Here is a 23,621-nt window from a genome sequence, read left to right as displayed (position 1 = left end):
GTCTCTTTCTGTACAAACAGCAAGCTGACATTAGGAGCGCTAAGGGGCCTATAGTGGAAAAAGGAATATCTACAAACAAAAACTACAGAGAAGCATTCTGACAAACTTCTTTCTGTTCTGTGCATTCCACTAACAGAGTTGAACCTTACTTTTGATTGAGAAGTTCTGAAACTCTCTTTCTGTTGAAACTGCCACCGGACATTCGGAGCACTAAGGAGTCTATAGTGGAAAAAGGAATATCTTCAAATAAAAACTACACAGATTCATTCTACCAAACTTCTTTCCGTTCTATGCATTCAACTAACAGAGTTGAAACTTACTGTTGATTGAGAAGTTCTGAAACACTCTTTCTGTAGAAACTGCAGCGGACATTCCGAGCACTAAGGGGCCTATAGTGCAAAAAGGAATATCTTCAAATTAAAACTACACTGAAGCAGTCTGTGAAACTTCTTTCTCATCTGTGCATTCAAGTAGCAGTGTTCAAACTTACTTTTGATTGAGGAGTTTTGAAACACTCAGTAGAAACTGCAAGTGGACATACGGAGCACTAAGGGGCTTAGAGTGGTAAAAGGAATATCTTGAAATAAAAACTACACAGAATCGTTCTGCCAAACTTCTTTCTGTTCTGTGCATTCAACTAACAGAGTTGAAACTTACTGTTGATTGAGAAATTCTGAAACACTCTTTCTGTAGAAATTGCAAGCGGACATTCCGAGCTCTAAGGGTTAAATAGTGGAAAAAGGAATATCTTCAAATTAAAAATAAACAGAAGCATTCTACCAATCTTCTTTCTGTTCTGTGCATTCAACTAACAGATTTGAACCTTACCTTTCATTGAGAGGTTCTGAAACTCTCTTTCTGTACAAACTGCAATCGGACATTCGGAGCGTTAAGGTGCCTATAGTGGAAAAAGTTACATCTTCAAATAAAACTACACAGAAGTATTCTGTGAAACTTCTTTCTGAACTGTGCATTCAACTAGCAGAGTTGAACCTTACTTTTGATTGAGAAGTTGTGAAACTCTCTCTCTGTAGAAACTGCAAGCGGACATTCGGATCCCTGAGGGGCCTGTAGTGGAAAAACGAATATCTTCAAATTAAAACTACACAGAAGCAGTCTGTGAAACTTCTTTCTCATCTGTACATTGAACTAGCAGTTTTGAAACTTACTTTTGATTGAGGAGTTTTGAAACACTCTTTCAGTAGAAACTGCAAGTGGAAATTCGGAGCACTAAGGAGCTTATAGTGGTAAAAGGTATATCTTGAAATAAAAACTACACAGAATCATTCTGCCAAACTTCTTTCTCTTCTGTGTATTCAACTAACAAAGCTGAACCTTACTGTTGACTGAGAATTTCTGAAACACTCTCTGTAGAAATTGCAAACGGACATTCCGAGCTCTAAGGGGTAAATAGTGGAAAAAGGAATATCTTCAAATTAAAACTACACAGAAGCATTCTGCCAAACTTCTTTCTGTTCTGTGCATTCAACGAACAGATTTGTACCTTACCTTTCATTGAGAAGTTCTGAAACTCTGTTTCTGTTCAAACGTCAAGCAGATATTCCGAGCGCTAAGGTGCCTATATTGGAAAAAGAAACAACTTCAAATAAAAACTACACAGAAGCATTCTGCGAAACTTCTTTCCTAACTGTGCATTCAACTAGCAGAGATGAACCTTACTTTTGATTGAGAAGTTGTGAAACTGCCTTTCTGTAGAGACTGCAAGCAGACATTCGTGGCGCTGAGAGGCCTATAGTGGAAAAAGAATTATTTTCAAATAAAAATTACACAGAAGAATTCTGCCAAGCTTCTTTCTGTATTGTGCATTCAACTGACAGAGTTGAACCCTACTGTTGATTGAGAAGTTCTGAAACTCTCTTTCTGTAGAAACTGAAAGCAGACATTCGGAGCGCTGAGGGGCCTACGGTGGAAAAAGTAGTATCTTCAAATAAAAATTACACAGAATCATTCTGCGAAACCTCTTTCTGTTCTGTGCATTCAACTAACAGATATGAACCTTACTTTTTATTGAGAAGTTGTGAAACTCTCTTTCTGTAGAAACTGCAAACGGACATTCGGAGCGCTAAGGGCCCTATGCTGAAAAAGACATATCTTCAAATAAAAACTACACAGAATCATTCTGCCAAACTTCTTTCTGTTCCGTGCATTCAACTAACAGAGTTGAATCTTACTGTTGATTGTTAAGTTCGGAAGCACTCTTTCTGTAGATACTGCAAGTGGACATTCTGGGCGTTAAGGGGCCTATAGTGGACAAAGGCGTATCTCAAATAAAAACTACACAGAATCATTCTGCCAAATTTCTTTCTGTTCTGTGCATTCAACTAACAGAGTTGAACCTTACTGTTGATTGAGAACTTCTGAAAGACTCTTTCTGTAGAAACTGCAAGCGGACATTCAGAGCACTGAGGGGCCTACAGTGGAAAAAGGAATATCTTCCAATTAAAACTACACAGAAGCATTCTGTGAAACTTCTTTCTCATCTGTGCATTCAACTAGCAGTGTTGAAAATTACTTTTGATTTGGAAGTTGTGAAACTCTCTTTCTGTAGAAACTGCAAGGGGACAATCGGAGCGCTATGGAGCCTGTAGTGGAAAAAGGAATATCTTCAAATAAATAATACACAGAATCATTCTGCCAAACTTCTTTCTGTTCCGTGGATTCAACTAACACAGTTGAACCTTACTGTTCATTGTTACGTTCTGAAACACTCTTTCTGAAGAAACTGCAAGAGGACATTCCGGACGTTAAAGGGCAAATAGTGGAAAAATTAATATCTTCAAACAAAAACTTCACAGAAGAATTCTGCCAAAATTCTTTCTGTTCTGTGCATTCAACTAACAGACTTGAACCTTACTGGTGATTGAGAAGTTCTGAAACACTCTTTCTGTAGAAACTGCAAGCGTACATTAGGAGCGCTAAGGGGCCTATAGTGGAAAAAGGAATATCTTCAAATAAAAACTACACAGAATCATTCTGCCAAACTTCTTTCTATTCTGTTCGTTCGTGTAGCAGATTTGAAACTTACTTTTGATTCAGGAGTTGTGAAACACTCTTTCTGTAGAAACTTCAAGGGGACATACGGAGCGCTATGGATCCTATAGTGGTAAAAGGAACATCTTCAAATAAAAACTTCACAGAATCATTCTGCCAAACTTCTTTCTGTTCTGTGCATTCAACTAACAAAGTTGAAATTACTGTTGATTGAGAAGTTCTGAAACACTCTTTCTATAGAAACTGGATGCGGACATTCTCAGAGCCAAGGTGCTATAGTGGAAAAAGGAATATCTTCAAATAAAAAGTACACAGAAGCATTCTGCGAAACTTCTTTCTGATCTGTGCATTCAAATAACAGAGTTGAACCTTACTTTTGATTGAGAAGTTGTGAAACTCTCTTTCTGTAGAAACTGCAAGCGAACATTCGGAGCACTAAGTGCCCTATAGTGGAAAAAGGAATATCTTCAAATAAAAACTACAAAGAAGCGTTCTGCAAACTACTTTCTGTTCTGTGCATTCCACTAACAGAGTTGAACCTTACGTTTGATTGAGAAGTTCTGAAACTCTCTTTCTGTACAAACTTGAAAAGGACATTCGGAGCGCTACGTGGCCTACAGTGGAACAGGAATATCTTGAAATAAAAACTACACAGAATCATTCTGCCAAAATTCTTTCTCTTCTGTGCATTCATCGAACAGAGTTGAACCTTACTTTTGATTGAGAAGTTGTGAAACTCTCCTTCTGTAGAAACTGCAAGCGGACATTTGGATCGCTAAGGGGCCTATAGTGGAAAAAGGAATATCTTCCAATAAAAACTATACAGAAGCATTCTGCCAAACCTCTAACTGTTCTCTTCATACAACTAACAGAGTTGAAGCTTACTTTTCATTGAGAAGTTCTGAAACTCTCTTTCTTAAAAACTGCAAGCGGATAATTGGAGCGCTAAGGGGCCTATCGTGGAAAAAGGAGTATATTTAAATAAAAACTACACAGAGTCATTCTGCCAAACTTCTTTCTGTTCTGTGCATTCAACTACAGAGTTGAACATTACTTTTGATTGAGAAGTTCTGATACTTTCTTTCTTAAAAATCGCAAGCGGACATTCGGAGCACTAAGGGGCCTATATTGGAAAAAGGAATATCTTCAAATAAAAACTACACAGAAGCATTCTGCGAACTTCTTTCTGATCTGTGCATTCAACTAACAGAGTTGAACATTCCTTTTGATTGAGAAATGCTTAAACTCTCTTTCTGTAGAAACTGCAAGGGAATGCTCGGAGCGCTAAGGGGCCTATAGTGGAAAAAGGAATATCCTCAAATAAAAACTACACAGAAGCTTTCTTCCAAACTTCTTTCTGTTCTGTGCATTCAACTAACAGAGTTCAACTTTACTGTTCATTGAGGAGTTCTGAAACACTCTTTCTCTAGAAACTGCAAGCGGACATTCTGAGCACTAAGGGGCCGATAGTGGAAAAAGGAATATCTTCAAATTAAAACTACACAGAAGCTTTCTGCCAAACGTCTTTCTGTTCTGTGCATTCAACTAACAGAGTTGAACCTTGCTTTTGATTGAGAAGTTCTGAAACTCTCTTTCTGTGGAAACAGCAAGCGGACATTTGGAGCACTAAAGTGACTATAGTGGAAAAAGTAATCTCTTCAAATAAAAACTACACAGAAGCATTCTGGGAAAGTTCTTTCTGATCTGGGCATTCAACTTGCAGAGTTGAACCTTACTTTTGATTTAGGAGTTTGAGACCCTCTTTCTATAAAAACTACAAGGGGACATTCGTAGGGCAATGGAGCCTACAGTGGAAAAAGGAATATCTTCAAATAAAAACTACACAGAATCATTCTGCCAAGCTTCTGTCTGTTCTGTGCATTCAACTAAAACAGTTGAACCTTACTGTTGATTGAGAAGTTCTGAAACACTCTTTCTATAGAAACTGGATGCGGACATTCGGAGAGCCAAGGTGCTATAGTGGAAAAAGGAATATCTTCAAATAAAAAGTACTCAGAAGCATTCTGCGAAACTTCTTTCCAATCTGTGCATTCAAATAACAGAGTTAAACCTTACTTTTGATTGAGAAGTTGTGAAACTCTCTTTCTGTAGAAACTGCAAGCAAACATTCGGAGCACTAAGGGGCCTATAGTGGAAAAAGGAATATATTCAAATAAAAACTACACAGAAGCGTTCTGCCAAACTACTTTCTGTCCTGTGCATTCCACTAACAGAGTTGAAACTTACTTTTGATTGAGAAGTTCTGAAACCCCCTTTCTGTAGAAATTTCAAAAGGACATTCGGAGCACTGACGGGCCTGTAGTGGAAAAAGGAATACCTTCAAATAAAAACTACACAGAATCATTCTGCCAAACGTCTTTCTGTTCTGTGCATTCAACTGACAGAGTTGAGCCGTACTGTTCATTGAGAAGTTCTGAAACACACTTTCTGTAGAAACTGCAAGCAGACAAACGGAGCACTAAGTGACCTATAGTGGAAAAAGGGATATCTTCAAATTAAAACTAAACAGAAGCATTCTGCGAAACATCTTTCTCTTCTGTGCATTCAACTAACAGAGTTGAAACTTACTGTTGATTGAGAATGATCCGTGCATTCAACTAGCAGAGTTGAACCTTACTTTTGATTGAGGAGTTTTGAAACACTCTTCCTGTGGAGCTGCAGCGGACATTTTGAGCACTAAGGGGCCTATAGTGGAAAAAGGAATATGGTGAAATAAAAACTACACAGAATCATTCTGCCAAACTTCTTTCTGTTCTGTGCATTCAACTAACAGATTTGATCCTTACTTTTGATTGAGAAGTTATGAAACTCTCTTTCTGTAGAAACTGCAAGCAAACATTTGGAGCGCTAAGGGGCCCATAGTGGACCAAGGAACATCTTCAAATAATAACTACACAGAAGCATTCTGTGAAACTTCTTTCTGATCTGTGAATTCAACTAACAGAGATGAACCTTACTATTGATTGAGAAGTTCTGAAACTCTCTTTCTGTAGAAACTGCAAGTGGACATTCGGAGCGCTAAGGGGCCCATAGTGGAAAAAGGACTATGTTCAAATAAAAACTACACAGATTCATTCTGCCAAACTTCTTTCTGTTCTCTGCATTCAACTAACAGAGATGAACCTTACTCTTGATTGAGAAGTTCTGAAACACTCTTTCTGTAGAAACTGCAAGCAGACATTCTGGGCGTTAAGGGGCAGGTAGTGGGAAAAGGAATATCTTCAAATAAAAACTACACAGAATCATTCTGCGAAACTTCTTTCAGTTCTGTGCATTCAACTAACAGAGTTGAACCTTACTGTTGATTGAGAAGTTCTGAAACACTCTTTCTGTAGAAACTGCTAGCGGACATTCAGGGCACTCTGGGGCCTACAGTGGAAAAAGGAATATATTCCAATTAAAACTACACAGAAGCATTCTGCGAAACGTCTTTCTGATCTGTGCATAAAACTACACAGAAGCATTCTGCGAAACGTCTTTCTGATCTGTGCATTCAACCAGCAGAGTTGAACCATACTTTTGATTGAGAAGGTATGAAACTCTCTTTCTGTAGAAACTGCAAGCGGACATTCGGAGCGCTAAGGGGCCAATAGTGGAAAAAGGAATATCTTCTAATAAAAATTACACAGAAGCATTCTGTGAGACTTCTTTCTGATCTGTGCATTTAACTAGCCGAGTTGAACTTTACTTTTGAATGAGGAGTTTTGAAACACTCTTTCTGTAGAAACTGCACGGGGACATTCGGAGTGCTAAGGGATCTATAGTGGAATAAGGAATATCTTCAAATAAAAACTACACAGAATCATTGTGCCAAACTTCTTTCTGTTCGTTCTGTGCATTCAACTAACACAGTTGAAACTTACTGTTGATTGAGAATTTCTGAAACACTCTTTCTGTAGAAACTGAAAGCGGACATTCGGGGCGTTAAGTGGCCTATAGTGGAAAAAATTAATATCTTCAAATAAAAACTACACAGAATCATTCTGCCAAACTTCTTTCTGTTCTGTGCATTCAACTAACAGAGTTGAACCTTACTGTTGATTCAGAAGTTCTGAAACACTCTTTCTGAAGAAACTGCAAGCAGATATTCGGAGCACTAAAGAGCCTATAATGGAAAATGGAGTATCTTCAAATAACATCTACACAGAATCATTCTGCCAAACTTCTTTCTGTTCTGTGGATTTAAGTAACGGAGTTGAACCTTACTTTTCATTGAGAAGTTCTGAGACTCTCTTTCTGTACAAACTGCAAGTGGACATTCGGAGCGCTAAGGTGCCTATAGTGGAAAAAGTAATATCTTCAAATAAAAACTACACAGAAGCACTCTGTGAAACTTCTTTCTGACCTGTGCATTCAACTAGTAGAATTGAACCTTACTTTTGATCGAGAAGTTGTGAAACTCACTTTCTGTAGAAACTGCAAGCGGACATTCGGAGCGCGAAGGGGCCTATAGTGGAAAAAGGAATATCTTCAAATAAAAACTACACAGAAGCATTCTGTGAAACTTCTTTCTGATCTGTGCATTCAACTAGCAGAGTTGAACCTTACTTTTGATTGAGAAGTTGTGAAACTCTCTTTCTGTAGAGACTGCAAGCAGAAATTCGGAGCGCTAATGGGCCTACAGTGGAAAAAGGAATATCTTCAAATAAAAACTACACAGAAGCATTCTGCGAAACGTCTTTCTGATATGTGCATTCAACTAGCAGAGTTGAACCTTACTTTTGATTGAGAAGTTCTGAAACACTCTTTCTGTAGAAACTGCGAGCGGACATTCCGGGCGTTAAGTGGCCTATAGTGGAAAAAGGAATGTCTTAAAATAAAAACTACACAGAATCATTGTGCCAAACTTCTTTCTGTTCTGTGTATTCAACTAACAGAGTTGAACATTACTGTTGATTGAGAAGTTCTGAAACACTCTTTCTGTAGAAAGTGCAAGCTGACTTTCAGAGCACTAAGGGGCCTATACTGGAAAAAGGAATATCTTCAATTTAAAACTACACAGAAGCATTCTGCGAAACTTCTTTCTTATCTGTGCATTCAACTAACAGGGATGAACCTTACTGTTGATTGAGAAGTTGTGAAACTCTCTTTCTGTAGGAACTGTAGGCGGACATTCAGATCTCTAAGGGGCCAATAGTGGAAAAAGGAATATCTTCAAATTAAAAGTACACAGAAGCATTCTGTGAAACTTCTTTCTGATCTGTGCATTCAACTAGCAGAGTTGAACCTGACTTTTGATTGAGGAGTTTTGAAACACTCTGTCTGCAGAAAGTGCAAGTGGACATTCGGAGCGCTAAGGGGCCTGTAGTGGAAAAAGGAATATCTTGAATTAAAAACTACACAGAATCATTCAGCCAAATTTCTTTCTGTGCTTGGCATTCAACTAACAGAATTGAACCTTACTTTTCATTGAGAAGTTCTGAAACTTTCTGTACAAACTGCAAGCGGACATTCGGAGCGCTAAGTGGCCTATAGTGGAAAAAGGAATATCTTCAAATAAAAACTACACAGAAGCATTCTGTGAAACTTCTTTACTGATCTGTGCATTCAACTAACAGAACGGAACCTTACTTTTGATTGAGGAGTTCAGAAACACTCTTTCTGTAGAAACTGCAAGTGGACATTCAGAGCACTAAGACACCTGTAGTGGAAAAATTAATATCTTCAAATAAAAACTACACAGAAGCATTCTGTGAAACTTCTTTCGGATCTGTGCATTCAACTAACAGAGTTGAACCTTAATTTTGATTGAGAAGTTCTGAAGCATTCTGTGAAACTTCTTTCTGATCTGTGAATTCAACTAACAGTGTTGAACCTTACTTTGGATTGAGGAGCTCTGCAACACTCTTTCTGTAGAAACTGCAAGTGGACATTCGGAGCGCTAAGATTCCTACAGTGGAAAAAGAAATACCTTCAAATAAAAACTACACAGAAGCATTCTGTGAAACTTCTTTCTTATCTGTGCATTCAACTAACAGAGTTGAACCTTACTTTTGATTGAGGAGTTCTGAAACACTCTTTCTGTAGAAACTGCAGGTGGACATTCGGAGCGCTAAGGGGCCAATAGTGGAAAAAGGAATATCTTCAAATAAAAACTACAGAGAAGCATTCTGCGAAACTACTTTCTGATCTGTGCATTTAACTAACAGTGTTGGAACTTACTTTTGATTGAGGATATATGAAACACTCTTTCTGTAGAAACTGCTAGTGGACATTTGAAGCGCTAAGTGGCCTATAGTGGAAAAAGGAATATCCTGAAATAAAAGCTACACAGAAGCATTCTCTGAAACTTCTTTCTTATCTGTGCATTCAACTAACAGAGTTGAACCTTCATTTTGATTGTGGAGATGTGAAACATTCTTTCTGTAGAAACTGGAAGTGGACATTCAGAGCGCTAAGGGGCCTATAGTTGAAAAAGGAATATCTTCAAATGAAAACTGCACAGAAGCATTCTGTGAAACTTCTTTCTGATCTGGGCATTCAGCTAACAGAGTTGAACCTTACCTTTGATTGAGCAGTCCTGAAACACTCTTTCTGTAGAAACTGCAAGTTGACATCAGAGCGCTAAGGGGTCAATAGTAGAAAAATGAATATCTTCAAATAAAAACTACACAGAAGCATTCTGTGAAACTTCCTTCTTATCTGTGCATTCAACGAACAGAGTTGAAGCTTACTATTGATTGAGCAGATCTGAAACAATCTTTCTGTAGAAACTGCAAGAGGACATTCGGAGCGATAAGGAGCCTAGAATGGAAAAAGGTATATCTTCAAATAAAAACTACACAGAAGCATTCTGTGAAACTTCTTTCTGATCTGTGCATTCAACTAACCGAAGTGAACCTTACTTTTGATTGAGGAGTTTTGAAACACTCTTTCTGTAGAAACTGCAAGAGGACATTTGGAATGCCACACGGCCTATCGTGGAAAAAGGAATATCTTCCAATGAAAACTACACAGAAGCATTCTGTGAAACTTCTTTCTGATCCGTGCATTCAACAGAGTTGAACCTTAATTTGATTGAGGGTTTTGAAAGACTGTTACTGTAGAAACTGCAAGTGGATATTTGAAGCGCTACACGGCCTACCATTGAAAATAGAATATCTTCAAAAAGAAACTACACATAAGCATTCCACGAAACTTCTTTCTCATCTCTGCATTCAACTAGGTGAGTTGAACCTTACTTTTGATTGAGGAGTTTTGAAACACTCTTTCTGTAGAAACTGCAAGTGGACATTGGGAGCGCCACACGGCCTTTCATGGAAAAAGAAATATCTTCAAATAAAAACTACACAGAAGCATTCTGTGAAACTTCTTTCTGATCTGTGCATTCAACTAACACAGTTGAACCTTAATTTGATTAAGGGGTTTTGCAATACTGTTTCTGTGGATACTGCAAGTGGACATTTGAAGGGCCACGCGGCCTATCGTGGAAAAAGGAATATCTTCAAATAAAAACTACACAGAAGGTTTCTCTGAAACTTCTTTCCGATGTGTATTCAACTAACAGAGTGGAAGGTTACTCTTGATCGAGGAGTTTTGAAACACTCCTTCTGTAGCAACTGCAAGTGGACATTTGGAGCGCTAAGGGGCCTATAGTGGAAAAAGTAATATCTTCAAATAAAAACTACACAGAAGCATTGTGTGAAACTTCTTTCTGTTCTGTGTATTCAACTAACAGAGTTGAACCTTACTTCTGATTGAGGAGTTTTGAAACACTCTTTCTGTAGAGACTGCATGTGGACATTTGGAGCGCTAAGAGGCTTATCGCGGACAAAGGATCATCTTAAAATAAAAACCACACAGAAGCTTTCTGTGAAATTCTTTCTGCTCTGTGCATTCAACTAACAGAGTTGAACCTTACCTTTGTTTGAGGAGTTTTGAAACACTCCTTCTGTAGAAACTGCAAGTGGACATTTGGAGCGCCACGAGGCCTATTGTGGAAATAGGAATATCTTCAAATAAAAACTACACAGAAGGACTCTCTGAAACTACTTTCTGATCTGTGGATTGAATTAACAGAGTTGAACCTTACTTTTGATTGTGGAGTTTTGAAACAGTCTTTCTGTAGAAACTGCAAGTGGACATTTGGAGTGCTAACTGGCCTATCATGGAAAAAGGAATATCTTCAAATAAAAACTACACGGAAGCTTTCTTTGAAACTTCTTTCTGATCTGTGCATTCTACTAATAGAGTTGAACCTTACTTTTGATAGAGGAGTTTTGAAGCACTCTTTCTGTAAAAAATGCAAGTGGACATTTGTAGCGCTAAGAGGCCTATTGTGGAAAAAGGAATATCTTCAAATAAAAACTCCACACAATCATTCTGTGAATCTTCTTTCTGATCTGTGCTTTCGACTAACAGAGTTGAAACTTACTTTTGATTGACGAGTTTTGAAACACTCTTTCTGTAGAAACTGCTAGTGGACATTTGGAGGTCTACGCGGCCTATCGTGTAAAAAGGAATATCTTCAAATAAAAACTACACAGAAGCATTCTGTGAAACTCCCTTCAGATCTGTGTATTCAACTAACAGAGTTGAACCTTTCTTTTGATTGAGGAGTTTTGAAACACTCTTTCTGTAGAAACTGTAAGTGGACATTCGGAGCGCTATAAGGCCTATAGTGGAAAAAGGAACATGTTCAAATAAAAAGTACCCAGAAGCACTCTGTGAAACTTCTTTCTGATCTGTGCATTCAACTTACAGAGTTGAACCTTAATTTTGATTCAAGACTTCTCAGACACTCTTTCTGTAGAAACTGCAAGTGGGCATTCGGAGCGCTAACGGGCCTATCGTTTAAAAAGGAATAACTTCAAATAAAAACTACACAGGAGCATTCTGTGAAACTCCTTTCACATCTGTGCATTCAACTAACAGAGTTGAACCTTACTTTTGATTGAGGAGTTCTGAAACGCTCTTTCTGTAGAAACTGCAAGTGGACATTCAGAGCGCTAAGAGCCTAGAGTGGAAAAAGGAATATGTTCAAATAAAAACTAAACAGAAGCATTCTGTGAAACTTCGCTCTGATCTGTGCATTCAACTAACAGAGTTGAACCTTACTTTTGATTGAGCAGTTCTGAAACACTCTTTCTGTAGAAACAGCAAGCGGACATTCGGAGCGCAAAGGGGCCTATAGTGGAAAAAGGAATATCTTCAAATAAAAAGTACACAAAAGCATTCTATGAAATTACTTTCTGATCTGTGCATTCAACTAACAGAGTTGAACCTTACTTTTGATTGAGGGGTTTTGAAACACTCATTCTGTAGAAACTGCAAATTGACATTTAGAACCCTACGTGGCGTATTGTTGAAAAAGGAATATCTTCAAATAAAAACTACACAGAAGCATTCTGTGAAACTCCTTTCTGATCTGTGCATTCGACTAAAAGAGTTGAACCTTACTTTGATTGAGGAGTTTTGAAACATACTTTTTGTAGAAACTGCAAGTGGACATTTGGGGCTCTATGTGGTCTATTGTGGAAAAAGGAATATCGTCAAATAAGAGCTACACAGAAGCATTCTGTGAAACTTCTTTCTGATCTGTGCATTCAACTAACAGAGTTGAACCTTACTTTTGATTGAGAAGTTCTCATACTCTCTTTCTGTAGAAACTGCAAGCGGACATTCAGAGCGCTAATGGGCCTATAGTGGAAAAAGTAACATCTTCAAATAAAAACTACACAGAATCATTCTGCCAAACTTATTTCTGTTCTGTGCATTCAACTAACAGAGTTGAACCTTACCTTTGATTGAGAAGTTCTGAAACTCTCTTTCTGTAGATACAGCAAGCGGACATTCGGAGCGCTGAGGGGCCTTTAGTGGAAAAAGGAATATCTTGAAATAAAAACTACACAGAATCATTCTGCCAAACTTATTTCTGTTCTGTGCATTCAACTGACAGAGTTGAACCTTACTTTTCATTGAGAAGCTCTGAAACTCTCTTTCTGTAGAAACTGCAAGCGGATATTCGGAGCGCTAAGGGGCCTATGATGGAAAAACGAATATCTTCAAATAAAAACTACAGAGAATCATTCTCGAAAACTTCTTTCTGATCTGTGAATTCAGGTAACAGAGTTCAGCCTTACTGTTCATTGAGAAGTTCTGAAACACTCTTTCTGTAGAAACCACAAGCGGACATTCCGGGCGCTAAAGGGCTTCTAGAGGAAAAAGGAATATCTTCAAATAAAAACTACACAGAATCATTCAGTGAAACTTCTTTCTGTTCTGTCCATTCAACTAACAGAGTTGAACGTTACTTTTGATTGAGCAGTTCTGAAACAGTCTTTCTGTAGAAACTGCAAGTGGACATTCGTAGAGCTAAGGGACCTATAATGGAAAAAGGAATATCTTGAAATAAAAACTACACAGAATCATTTTGTGAAACTTCTTTCTGATCTGTGCCTTCAACTAAGAGAGTTGAACCTCACTTTTGATTGAGAAGTTCTGAAACTCTCTTTCTGTAGAAACTGCAAGCAGATATTCGGAGCACTAAGGGGCCTATAGTGGAAAAATGAATATCTTCAAATAAAAACTACACCGAAGCATTCTGCAAAACTTCTTTCGGATCTGTGCATTCAACTAGCAGAATTCAACCTTACTTTTGATTGAGGAGTTCTGAAACACTCTTTCTGTAGTAACCCCAACTAGACATTTGGAGGGCTAAGGGGCCTATAGTGGAAAAAGTAATATCTTCAAATAAAAACTACACAGAAGCATTCTGCGAAATTTCACCTGATCTGTGCATTCAACTAGCAGGCTTGAACTTTACTTTTGATTGAGGAGTTCTGAAACACTCTTTCTGTAGAAACTGCAAGTGAACATTCGGATCGCTAAGGGGCCTATAGTGGAAAAATGAATATCTTCAAATAAAAACTACACAGAAGTATTCTGTGAAACTTCTTTCCAATCTGTGCATTCAACTAGCAGAGTTGAACCTTACTTTTGATTGAGGAGTTCAGAAGCACTCTTTCTGTAGAAACTGCAAGTGGACATTCGGAGCGCTAAGGGGCCAATAGTGGAAAAAGGAATATCTTCAAATAAAAACTACACAGAAGCATTCTGGAAAACTTCTTTCAGATCCGTGTATTCCACTAGCAGAGTTGAACCTTACTTTTGAATGCGGAGTTCTGAGACACTCTTTCTGCAGAAAATGAAAGTGGATATTCGGAGCGCTAAGGGGCCAATAGTGGAAAAAGGAGTATCTTCAAATAAAAACTACACAGAAGCATTCTGCAAAAGTTCTTTCTGATCTGTGCATTCAACCAGCAGACTTGAACCTTACTTTTAATTGAGGAGTTCTGAAACACTCTTTCTGTAGAAACTCCATGTGGACATTCCAAGCGCATAGTGGCCTATAGTGGAAAAAGGGATATCTTCAAATAAAAACTACAGAGAAGCATTCTGTGAAACTTCTTTCTCATCTGTGCATTCAACAAACAGAGTTGAACCTTACTTTTGATTGAGGAGTTCTGAAACACTCTTTCTGTAGAAACTGCAAGTGGACATTCTGGGCGCTAAGCGGCCTGTAGTGGAAAAAGGAAGATCTTCAAATAAAAACTACACAGAAGCATTCTGCGAAACTTCTTTCTGATCTCTGCATTCAACTAGCAGAAATGAACCTTGCTTTTGATTGAGGAGTTCTCAAACACTCTTTCTGTAGAAATTCCATGTGGACATTCCAAGCGCACAGTGGCCTATACTGGAAAATGGGATATCTTCAAGTAAAAACTGCACAGAAGCATTCTGCAAAACTTCGTTCTTATCTGTGCAGTCATCTAGCAGAGTTGAACCTTACTTTTGATTGAGGAGTTCAGAAACACTCTTCCTGTAGAAACTGCAAGTGGACATTCCGAGCGCTAAGGGCCCAATAGTGGAAAAAGGAATATCTTCAAATAAAATCTACACAGAAGCATTCTGCGTAACTTCTTTCGATCTGTGCATTCAACTAGCAGAGTTGAACCTTACTTTTGATTGCGGAGCTCTGAAACACTCTTTCTGTAGAAAGTGCAAGTGGATATTCAGAGTGCTTAGGGGCCTATAGTGGAAAACAGAATATCTGCAAATAAAAGCTACACAGAAGCATTCTTCGAAACTTCTTTCTGATCTGTCTATTCCACTAGCAGAGTTGAACTTTACTTTTGATTGAGAAGTTCTGAAACAATCCTTCTGTAGAGACTGAAAGTGGACATTCGGAGCGCTAAATGGCATATAGTGAAAAAAGGAATATCTTCAAATAAAAACTACCCAGAAGAATTCTGCGAAAGTTCCTTCTCATCTGTGCATTCCCCTAGCAGAGTTGAACCTTACTTTTGATGGAGGAGTTTTGAAAGACTCTTTCTGTAGAAACTGCAGGGGACATTCAGAGCGCTAAGCGGCCCATAGTGGAAAAAGGAATATCTGCAAATAAAACTACATAGTAGCATTCTGCGAAGCTTCTTTCTGATCTGTGTATTCAACTAGCAGATTTGAATCTTACTTTTGATTGAGGAGTTCTGAAACACTCTTTCTGTAAAAACTGCATACGGACATTCGGAGCGCTAAGGGGTCTCTAGGGGAAAAACGAATATTTTCAAATAAAAACTACACAGCAGCATTCTGCGAAACAACTTTCTGATCTGTGCATTCAATTAGCAGATTTGAACCTTAATTTTGATTGAGGAATTCTGAAACACTCTTTCTGTAGAAACTGCTAGTGGACATTCGGAGCACTAAGGGGCCTCTAGTGGAAAAAGGAATATCTTCAAATAAAAACTACACAGAAGCATTCTGTGAAACTTCTTTCAGATCTGTGCATTCAACTAGCAGAGTTGAACCTTACTTTTGATTGAGGAGTTCTGAAACACTCTTCCTGTAGAAACTGAAAGTGGACATTCGGAGCGCTAAATGGCCTATAGTGGAAAAAGTAATATCTTCAAACGAAAACTACATAGAAGCACTCTGCAAAACTTCATTCTGATCTGTACATTCAATTAGCAAAGTTGAACTTTACTTTAGATTGAGGAGTTCTGAAACACTTTTTCTGTAGAAACTACAAGTGGATAATCGGACGGCTAAGGGGCCTATAGTGGAAAAAGGAATATCTTCAAATAAAAACGACAAAGAAGCATTCTGCGAAACCTCTTTCAGATCTGTGCATTCAAGTAGCAGAGTTGAACCTTACTTTTTATTGAGGAGTTCTGAAACACTCGTTCTGTAGAAAGTGCATGTGGACTTTCGGAGAGCATAGCGGCCATTAGTGGAAAAAGGAATATCTTCAAATAAAAACTACACAGAAGCATTCTGCGAAACTTCTCTCTGATCTGTGCATTCAACTAGCAGAGTTGAAACTTACTTTTGATTGAGGAGTTCTGAAACACTCTTCCTGTAGAAACTGAAAGTGGACATACGGAGCACTAAGTGGCGTATAGTGGAAAAAGGGATATCTTCAAATAAAAACTACAAAGAAGCATTCTGCGAAATTTCTTTCTCATCTCTGCATTCCCCTAGCAGAGTTGAACCTTACTTTTGATTGCGGAGTTCTGAAACACTCTTTCTGTAGAAACTGAAAGTGGACATTCGGAGCGCTAAGTGGCCTATAGTGGAAAAAGGAATATCTTCAAATAGAAAAAACACAGAAGCATTCTGCAAAACTGCTTTCTGATCTGTGCATTCGAGTAGCAGAGTTGAAACTTACCTTGATTGAGGAGATCTGAAACAGTCTTTCTGTAGAAACTGCAAGTGGACATTCGGAGCGCTAAGGGGCCTATAGTGGAAAAAGGAATATCTTCAAATAAAAACTACACTGTAGCATTCTGCAAAACTGCTTTCTGATCTGTGCATTCAACTAGCAGAGTTGAACCTTACTTTTGATTCAGGAGTCCTGAAACACTCTTTCTTTAAAAACTGCATGCGGACATTCGGAGCGCTAAGGGGCCTATAGTGGAAAAAGGAATATCTTCAAATTAAAAGTACAAAGAAGCATTATCCGAAACTTCTTTCTCATCTGTGCATTCCACTAGTGGAGGTGAACCTTACCTTTGATTGAGGAGTTCTGAAACACTCTTTCTGTAGAAATTGCAAGTGGATATTCGGAGCACTAAGGGGCCTATAGTGGAAAAAGTAATATCCTCAAATAAAAACTACACAGAATCATCCTGCGAAACTTCTTTCTGATCTGTACATTCAACTAGCACAGTTGAACCTTCCTTTTGATGGAGGAGTTCTGAAACACTCTTTGTGTAGAAACTGAAAGTGGACATTCGGAGCCATAAGGGGCCTATAGTGGAAAAAGGATTATCCTCAAATAAAAACTACGCAGGAGCATTCTGTGAAACATCTTTCTGATCTGTGCATTAAAGTAGCAGAGTTGAACCTTACTTTTGATTGAGGAGTTCTGAAACACTCCTTCTGTAGAAACTGCAAAAGGACATTCGGAGCACTAAGGGGCCTATAGTGTAAAAAGGATTATCTTTAAATAAAAACTACACAGAAGCATTCTGTGAAACTTCTTTCTGATCAGTGCATTCAAATAGCAGAGTTGAACCTAACTTTTGATGGAGGAATTCTGAAACACTCTTTCTGTAGCAACTGCATGTGGACATTTCGACCGCTTTGCGGCCCATAGTGGAAAAAGGAATATCTTCAAAAAAAACTACACAGAATCATTCTGCGAAACTTCTTTCTGATCCGTGCATTCAACTAGCAGAGTTGAATTTTACTTTTGATTGAGGAGTTCTGAAACACACTTTCTGTAGAAACTGCATGTGGACATTTGGACCGCTAAGCGGCCTATAGTGGAAAAAGTAATATCTTCAAATAAATACTACACAGAAGCATTCTGCAAAACTCCTTTCTGATCTGTGCATTCAACTAGCAGTGTTGAACCTTACCTTTGATTGAGGAGTTCTGAAACACTCTTTCTGTAGAAACTGCAAGTGGACACACGGAGCGCTAAGGGGACTATAGTAGAAAAGGGAATATCTTCAAATAAAAACTACACAGAAGCATTCGGCGAAACTTCTTTCTCATCTGTGCATTCAACTACCAGAGTTGAACCTTACTTTTGATTGAGCAGTTCTGAAACACTCTTTCTGTAGTAACTGCATGTGGACATTCGGAGCGCTAAGCCGCCTATAGTGGAAAAAGGACTATCTTCAAGTAAAAACCACACGGAAGCATTCTGCGAAACTTCGTTCTGATCTGTGCATTCAACTAGCAGAGTCAAAGCTTAGTATTGATTGAGGAGTTCTGAAACACTCTTTCTGTAGAAACTGCATGTGGACATTCGGAGCGCTAGAGGGCCTATAGTCGAAAAAGGAATATCTTCAAATAAAAACTACACAGAAGCATTCTGTGAAACTTCTTTCTGATCTGTGCATTCAACTAGCAGAGATGAACCTTGCTTTTGATTGAGGAGTTCCGAAACACTCTTTCTGTAGAAACTGCATGTGGACATTCGGAGCGCTAAGCGGCCTACAGTGGAAAAAGGAATATCTTCAAATAAGAACTACACAGAAGCATTCTGCGAAACTTCATTCTGATCTGTGCGTTCAACTAGCAGAGTTGAACCTTACCTTGGAATGAGGATTTATTAAACACTCTTTCTGTAGAAACTGCAAGTGGACATTCAGAGCGCTAAGGGGCCTATAGTGGAAAAAGGAATATCTTCAAATAAAAACTACACAGAAACATTATCCGAAACTTCTTTCTGATCTGTGCATTCCACTAGCGAAGCTGAAACTTACTTTTGATTGAGGAGTTCTGAAACACTCTTTCTGTAGAAACTGGATGTGGACATTCGGTGCGCTAAGGGCCTATAGCGGAAAAAGGAATATCTTCAAATAAAAACTACACAGAAGCATTCTGCGAAACTTTTTTCTGATCTGTGCATTCAACTAGCAGAGTTGAAATTACTTTTGATGGAGGAGTTCTGAAAAACTATTTCTGTAGAAAGTACAAGGGGACATTCGGGGCGCTAAAGGGCCTATAGTGGAAAAACGAATAACTTCAAATAAAAACTACACAGAAGCATTCTGCGAAACTACTTTCTGACCTGTGCATTAAACTAGAAGGGTTTAACATTACTTTTGATGGAGGAGTTCTGAAACACTCTTTCTGAAGAAACGGCAAGTAGACATTCGGAGCGCTATGGGGCCTATAGTGAAAAAGGAATATCTTCAAATAAAAACTACACAGAATCATCCTGCAAAACTTCTTTGTGATCTGTACATTCAACTAGCACAGTTGAACCTTCCTTTTGATGGAGGAGTTCTGAAACACTCTTTGTGTAGAAACTGGAAGTGGACATTCGGAGCCATAAGGGGCCTATAGTGGAAAAAGGATTATCCTCAAATAAAAACTACACAGAAGCATTCTGCGAAACTTCTTTCTGATCAGTGCACTCAAATAGCAGAGTTGAACCTTACTTTTGATGGAGGAATTCTGAAATACTCTTTCTGTAGCAACTGCATGTGGACATTAGGACCGCTTAGCGGCCCATAGTGGAAAAAGGAATATCTTCAAAAAAAACTACACAGAATCATTCTGTGAAACTTCTTTCTGATCTGTGCATTCAACTGGCAGAGTTGAATTTTACTTTTGATTGAGGAGTTCTGAAACACACTTTCTGTAGAAACTGCATGTGGACATTTGGACCGCTAAGCGGCCTATAGTGGAAAAATAATATCTTCAAATAAAAACTACACAGAATCATCCTGTGAAACTTCTTTCTGAACTGTGTATTCAAGTAGCAGAGTTGAACCTTACTTTTGATTTAGGAGTTTTGAAACACTCTTTCTGTAGGAACTGCAAGGGGACATTCTGAGCGCTATGGGGCCAATAGTGGAAAAAGGAATATCTTCAAATAAAAACTACACAGAATCATTCTGCCAAACTTCTTTCTGTTCTGTGCATTCAACTAACAGAGTTGAACCTGACTTTTGGTTGAGAACTTCTGAAACTCTCTTTCTCTAGAAACTGCAAGCGGATATTCAGAGCGCTAAGGGGCCTATAGTGGAAAAAGGAATATCTTCAAATAAAAACTACACAGAAGCATTCTGTGAAACTTCTTTCTGATCTGTGCATTCAACTAACACAGTTGAACTTTACTTTTGATTGAGAAGTTCTGAAACTCTTTTTCTGTAGAAACTGCAAGCAGACATTCGGAGCTCAAAGGGGCCTAGAGTGGAAAAAGAAATATCTTCTAATAAAAACTACACAGAAGCATTCTGCGAAACTTCTTTCTGATCTGTGCATTCAGCTAGCAGAGTTGAATCTTACTTTTGATTGAGGAGTTCTGACTCACTCTTTCTGTAGAAACGGCAAGTGGACATTCAGAGAGCTAATGGCCCTACAGTGGAAAAACGAATATCTTCATATAAAAACTACACAGAAACATTCTGCGAAACTTCTTTCTGATCTGTGCATTCAGCTAGCAGAGTTGAGTCTTACTTTTGATTGAGGAGTTCTGACTCACTCTTTCTGTAGAAATGGCATGTGGACAATCCGAGCGCTAAGCTGACTATAGTGGATAAAGGTATATCTTCAAAGAAAAACAACACAGAAGCATTCTGCGAAACTTCTTTCTGATCTGTGCATTCAACTAACAGAGTTGAATCTAACTTTGGATTGGAAAGTTCTGAAACTCTCTTTCTGTACAAACAGCAAGCGGACATTCGGAGCGCTAAGGTGCTTATATTGGAAAAAGTAACATCTTCAAGTAAAAATTACACAGAATCATTAGGCCAAATTTCTTTCTATTCTGTGCATTCAACTAAGAGAGTTGAAACATAGTTTTCATTGAGAAGTTCTCAAACTTTCTTTCTGTACAAACTGCATGCGGACATACGGAGCGCTAAGGGGACTATAGTGGAAAAAGGAATATCTTCCAATAAAAACTACACAGAATCATTCTGCCAAACTTCTTTCTGTTCTGTGCGTTCAACTAACAGATTTGAACCTTACTGTTGATTGAGAAGTTCTGAAACACTCTTTCTGTAGAAACTGCAAGCGAACATTAGGAGGGCTAAGGGGCCTATAGTGGAAAAAGGAATATTTTCAAATTAAAACTACACAGAAGCATTCTGTGAAACTTCTTTCTGATCTGTGCATTCAACTAACAGAGTTGAACCTTACTTTTGATAGGGGAGTTTTGAAACACTCTTTCTGTATAAAGAACAAGCGGACATTCGGAGCGCTAAGGGGCCTATAGTTGAAAAAGGAATATCTTCAAATAAAAACTACACAGAAGCATTCTGCGAAACATCTTTCTTATCTGTGCATTCAACTAACAGAGCTGAAATTTACTTTTGATTGAGAAGTTCTGAAACTCCCTTTCTGTAGAAACTACAAGCGGACATTCGGAGCACTAAGGGGCCTCTAGTGGAAAAAGGAATAACTTGACATAAAAACTACAAAGAAGCAGTCTGTGAAACGACTTTCTGATCTGCGCATTCAAATAGCAGAGTTGAACCTTTTGATTGAGGAGTTTTGAAACACTTTTTCTGTAGATACTGCAAGCGGACATTCGGAGCGCTAAGCGGCCTATAGTTGAAAAAGGAATATCTTCAAATAAAAACTACACAGAATCTTTCTGCCAAACTTCTTTCTGTTCTGTGCATTCAACTAACAGAGTTGAAACTTAGTTTTCATTGAGAAGTTCTGAAACTCTCTTTCTGTAAAAACTGCAAGCGGACATTCGGAGCGTTAAGTGGCCAATAGTGGAAAAAGAAATATATTCAAATAAAAACTACACAGAAGCATTCTGTGAAACTTCTTTCTGATCTGTGTATTCAACAAGCAGTGTTGAACATTACTTTTGATTGACAAGTTGTGAACCTCTCTTTCTGTAGAAATTGCAAGTGGATATTCGGAGCGCTAAGGGGACTATAGCAGAAAAAGGAATATCTTCAAATAAAAATTACACAGAATAATTCTGCCAAACTTCTTTTTGTTCTGTGCATTCAACAAACAGAGTTAAACCTTACTGTTGTTTGAGAAGTTCTGAAACCCTCTTTCTGTAGAAACTGCAAGGGGACATTCGGAACGCTAAGGGGCCTATAGTGGAAAAAGGAATATCTTCAAATAAAAACTACACAGAAGCATTCTGTGAAACTTCTTTCTGATCTGTGCATTCAACTAACAGATTTGAACCTTACTTTTGATTGAGGAGTTTTGAAACACTCTTTCTGTGGAAACTGCAAGGGGACATTCGGAGCCCTAAGGGGCCTATAGTGGAAAAAGGAATATCTTCAAATAAAAACTAAACAGAAACATTCTGCGAAACTTCTTTCTGATCTGTGCATTCAACTAACAGAGATGAACCTTACTTTTGATTGAGAAGTTGTGAAAATCTCCTTCTGTATAAACTGCAAGCGGACATTCGGAACGCTAATGGGCCTATAGAGCAAAAAGGAATATCTTCAAATAAAAACTACACAGAATCATTCTGCCAAACTTCTTTCTGAACTGTGCATTCAAGTAGCAGAGTTGAACCTTACTTTTGATTTAGGAGTTTTGAAACACTCTTTCTGTAGGAACTGCAAGGGGACATTCGGAGCGCTATGGGGCCAATAGTGGAAAAAGGAATATCTTCAAATAAAAACTACACGGAATCATTCTGCCAAACTTCTTTCTGTTCTGTGCATTCAACTAACAGAGTTGAACCTGACTTTTTGTTGAGAACTTCTGAAACTCTCTTTCTGTAGAAACTGCAAGGGGACATTCGGATTGCTGGGGGGCCCACAGAGGAAAAAGTTATATCTTCAAATAGAAACTACACAGAAGTACTCTTTGAAACTTCCTTCTAATCTGTGCATTCAACTAACAGATTTGAACCTGACTTTTGATTAAGGAGTTCTGAAACACTCTTTCTATAGAAACTGCAAGTGTACTTTCGGAATGCTAAGGTGCCTCTAGCGGAAAAAGAAATATCTTCAAATAAAAACTACACAGAAGCATTCTGTGAAACTTCTTTCTGATCTGTGCATTCAACTAACAGATTTGAACCTTAGTTTTGATTGATGAGTTCTGTAACCCTCTTTCTGTAGAAACTGCTAGTGGACATTTGGAGTGCTAACGGGCCTGTAGCGGAAAAGGGAATATCTTCAAATAAAAAGTACACAGAAGCATTCTGTGAAACTTCTTTCCGATTTGTGCGATCAAGTAACAGAGTTGAACCTTACTTTTGATTGAGCAGTTCTGAAACTCTCTTTCTGTAGAAACTGCAAGTGCACATTCGGTGCACTAATGGGCATATAGCGGAAAAAGGAATATCTTAAAATAAAAACAACACAGAAGCATTCTGTGAAACGTCTTTCTGATCTATGCATTCAACTAACAGTGTTGAATCTTACTTTTGATTGAGCAGTTTTGAAACAGTCTTTCAGTATAAACTACAAGTGGACATTTGGAGCGCTAAGGGGCCTATAGCGGAGAAAGGAATATCTTCGAATAAAAACTAAACAGAAACATTCAGTGAAACTTCTTTCTGGTCTTTGCATTCAACTAACAGAGGTGAACCTTACTTTTGATGGAGCTGTTCTGAAACACTTTTTCTGTAGAAACTGGAAGTGGACATTCGGAGCGCTAAGGGGCCTATAGCGGAAAAAGGAATA

Source organism: Hylobates moloch, unplaced genomic scaffold (assembly GCF_009828535.3).
Source record: "Hylobates moloch isolate HMO894 unplaced genomic scaffold, HMol_V3 SCAFFOLD_5, whole genome shotgun sequence".
NCBI classification, from domain to species: Eukaryota; Metazoa; Chordata; class Mammalia; order Primates; family Hylobatidae; genus Hylobates; species Hylobates moloch.
Note: the sequence above shows the minus strand (reverse complement) of the source record.